Raw genomic sequence first — 4,547 nt, 5'->3', positions numbered from 1 at the left:
GCTCGCTTACTACTCACGGATCACGTTCGGCATTCTTCGGGACGTGAGCCCGCCGGTTGCTTACATTGTTGCACCGTGAGTACAACTCTGTTCCAGTCCCAAGGAATGTTACCTCTGACGTTAAGGAGTCCTTGGTCTCCTCTTAATGAAACGAATCTCCGCGGAGTTCTATGACACTGTTGTTGAAATTTTTTGTTTATATCTTTCGATTTAAGAAATTTCTCGAATTCGAAGGGTTTTTCGGTTGAAAAATATTTCAGATTTTAAAGATATTAATAAGTTAAACTTTTTTGTTAACAAACACAACTTCGTCATTACGTCAAAGAGGAATTGATCAAGTAGAAAAAAATAATGTAAATAATGTGAATGATAATGAATATGAAGAAAAGAGAAAGAGTAAAGAAAGAGGTAGATCGCACAGCTTCGCTTGTTTGCCACACCTGCCGCTCGTAACTCGTCTGACATCCAGACATCCTCATTGCCGAAAACAGAAGCCGTCTGCCAGAATCGGTCGGTTGTACCGGTATCTCATAACGGCTCGCGCCATGAAAACAGCATTTTAAATTGCATGGTTATATCGATACCTTATTAACAACGGAACATCCAGAAGTTCAGGACAACTTCTGGATACGCTTCCGCATTTCTGGGAAGCGCAGCAGAAGAGGCATAAGTTCAAGAAAATAACATTTATGCTTCCGCTTCCGTTTTATCATCATTCGCGTCATTAATATTGAATATTCTATTATTCAACTATCAATGTAAATCAATAAAATCGTGAAATTCTACACACAAACTGTTTATGATTAATGACAATAGGATTTTATCAATAATAAAAGGATAGAAGTGTATTATATCGTGTTGAAATATAATTATATTGAAATACAATATAATTATATTGAACGTAATAATCTTCTCCGCCAGTGATTAATATTTCAAATATATTTTCTTATTTCTTTTATCTGTAACTTCTTTAAATTTATTATTTTAAATGATTACAATTTGTTATAGAATTATTATAAATTTTGATGTGAAATACAACAATCAGTATTATAATAATTCTGTTTTTTTACATTTATTAGACTAACTTTTGGCGTTCAAACCTGATTTACTTGAATATAAATGAAGAATATATTTTAATATTAAATTTAAAGCACGACAATCCTGCTTGGCAACTTTTTTAATTATTTCATTTTTAAATTTTTGAGCCCATAATATTGTATATTGATTTCTTAATTTTAAATAAAATTTTGATGCAAATAGAATTCTGGCGGGAATTATAGATTGTTTAAAACGAGCTTTGTCGATATTGATGTTAAAAGATGGGCACTTCTTCGTGTATTACGATGATTATCATCGTTATTAGAGGAGAAAACTGTTCGTCTCCAAAAAAAAAAAAAAAAAAAAAAAAAATTTAAGAATAAGCACGACCGTACAAATGATATATATAAAATAAAATAAAACGAATTTTTTTCAGTTCCGGTTTTCCGAAGCGCGGTGTATATGAGATATGGGCGAGTTTTCCGCTCTTGCGCACTATCGACTGCGGTCGTGTATGAAAGGAGGTGGGGTAGTTAGAATCTCTGCGGTCTGCTACATCTATTTATAGCGTGCGCCGTACACTAATGCACACGCGTGCACGTGTGCAACCACATTGGTCGCCGTGCATAACGGGCTTTTATACGTTGCACTGGATATTCCTCTCGCGGACTCCAGGCAGAGCCTGCGCATTTCTTTCACTCTTCCTCCCCATCTTATTCTCGCTCTTTCTCTCTCTCTCTCTTTCTCTCTCTCTCTCTCTCTCTTTTCGTTATTCACCTTCTCTTCTCTTTTACCACACTTATGCACGCGCGCGAACACACGCGCCACGCGTGTTCCCTTACTTTCTTCGTCGTGTTAGACACGTCTTAGGACGATATAAGTTACGCGACTTCCCGAAGGCGCGCCAAAGATTTTAAGAAAAATTGTGAAGGATGGCGATCGACGTAACTTTGGAATAAGAAGGCAAAGATATTGACATAATTTGTCAAGCACTTATATCTTATAAATTGTTATATTTTGTTATTCTAGTAATAATTATTATTCATAACAATATACTCGATAACGCGCGCAAACACACACGTAATTAATTCGATGTTAAATATATGTATATTTAATATTTATCTATAATTCATTTTTATGGACATATCAAGTGTAAAATTTACGAATGTCTGCTAAGTTAATACCAAATTGTGCATAGTTTGTGATTTGTAATTCACAATTCGTAATAGATTTATAAAAATTCGTCATTTGTTTAGTATAAACTTTCTACATTTTTTGCAATTCATCATGATTGCATAATATCGATTCCAAACGAATTAATATATCTAAATTAATTAATGCACATCCTTTGATTTTCTTAAAAAAACGTTTGGTTGGCAAATCAGCATGAATAGTAAATAACGAATGCGAATTTGATAAATTTGCTATTCCTAAATTTTATGTAAGTAATAAATTATAAATTGCAAAAATCACTCATAGTCTTGCACTTATAACTTTTTATCGTCGTCAAGAGCATCAAAGTATTTTCTGAATAGAATATCACACATAATAGATACTCGATGCATCATGCTTCATATAATGTAAAAATAATTGAAGAAAGATAACGACAGTATGACTCTGTTTCTTTTAATCTTTGCAGCAATTTGTATTCGTGTAAACAATTTATTAGCGTGTGTGAATATTACGAATTAAGAATTTAGAAACATTTTTTAACATTTTTGGGATTACTTATTCAAAAAAATGTTTATAACAATTTGTTTTTTAACAATAATTTTTCAGGTTTAATAATTGTTATTGGATCTGGAGAATATATTAATGTTAAAAAAACACGTTATGGATATTGGAGTAAATAATAATTTCACAAATGTCTTTTTTTTTATGTTTCTAAATTTTTAATCTGGAGTCTCTGGCGGAAAAATTTTACGAAAAATTACATAAATTAAGACAAGTTCTTAGAAATTCTTAGTTTTTCATGGATATTCGTAGTGGAACGTAAAGCATTGTTTGTTTGAGAAACCAATAAATCCTTCATCCTCAAACAACAAAAAAAGAAGTGTTTAATTTTAAGATATTAAAATATTTTATTTTTTAAACATTTTTTAAACATTAAAGATTAAACATTAGATTTTTTTAAACATTAAAGATGTTTTAGTTTTAAACTTTTTTAATAGACAAAACACTACATGTATTGATTTAAAATGTATAGTGTTTTATAACACGTAGTGTTTTGTCTTTATATAAAAGTTTAAAACTAAAACATCTTTAAGTGTTTAAAAAATGGGGACAAGAATAAAACACATTTCTTTTTACAGTGCACTTTATGTTCCATTACGAATATCTACTAAAAACTAAAAATTTCTAAGACAAACTCACATCCCTACTACAAATATTTAAGAAAAATTAAGAATTTCTAAAATCTTGTTCCAATCTATATATTATAATTTTTTCAATGCTTTTCGTAAACATTTTTTTCCGCCAGGGGTGTATGTACTCTCATGAATAACATAGAAAAATCAAGAAATATAAATTATTTTTGTTAAACGAAAGAGATTATAGTACCCTCTGTCGCTATTTTTACCAACTTTCTACTGTAAAGACCGTGGATAGCGTATTACCTGTTGAAAATATTTGTGGACATCGTTACGTAGTTCAATATACCTACACGTTTTATTCACATAGAAGAGCTAGTGGACAGAGAAATATTTGAGACCGGTATTCATAGTCGGATCTTAAAACCGTCTTAAGTACAGTCTTAAGAAATCATGAACCAATCAGAGGACTGTATTAGCATCTTAAGAGATTACTTAAGACGATTTTGAAATAAGAACGGACTATGAATATCGGCCTATGAATACTCTGAGAGTAAACGTATCTGTGTTTTAAATGGAACTCGTTTATGTCTCTATGCACATTAAGAACTACGTAGTCACGAATATTTCCTTGTCGTTGGTTTTTGTCTGTTACATACATTGATTGATTCTATTCATGTTGTATGTGTAATTGCGTAACAATTTAACAATGCATTATAAGAAAATAAAAATTAAAATAATTTAAGTCTAAAAAAGCGTAAAGTATAATATATTTTAATAATGTTTCTAAGCAAAACATATCAAATAAAACGCAATGGAAAAAAGACTAAATATAATATTATTATCTAGACATTTATTACAGATAAACGTACAAGCAATTCTAATTTTTTAGTTTTGTTTTGATCGATTGGCCGAATATAATTACGATAAAAATTTTAAAATTTTTTTTTAATCATAAGTATATGATTATATCTTAATTGTATAGAAGAATATATTAAAATTATATTATAGAGGAGAACATTGAATATATTTACTAAAGACTTTTAGACATATTTGCTAAAAAAAAAAAACATGTTTAGTTTGAATAATTATATTATTATATAAAATATATAATATAGATTTTAATATAAAATATATTGTGATTAATATAAAATATATATTATAGGAAAGATAAATATATTGCTGACTGCATGTACAATG

This window comes from Acromyrmex echinatior, chromosome 9 (genome assembly GCF_024713525.1).
Source record: "Acromyrmex echinatior isolate Ae372 chromosome 9, ASM2471352v2, whole genome shotgun sequence".
NCBI lineage: Eukaryota > Metazoa > Arthropoda > Insecta > Hymenoptera > Formicidae > Acromyrmex > Acromyrmex echinatior.
Note: the sequence above shows the minus strand (reverse complement) of the source record.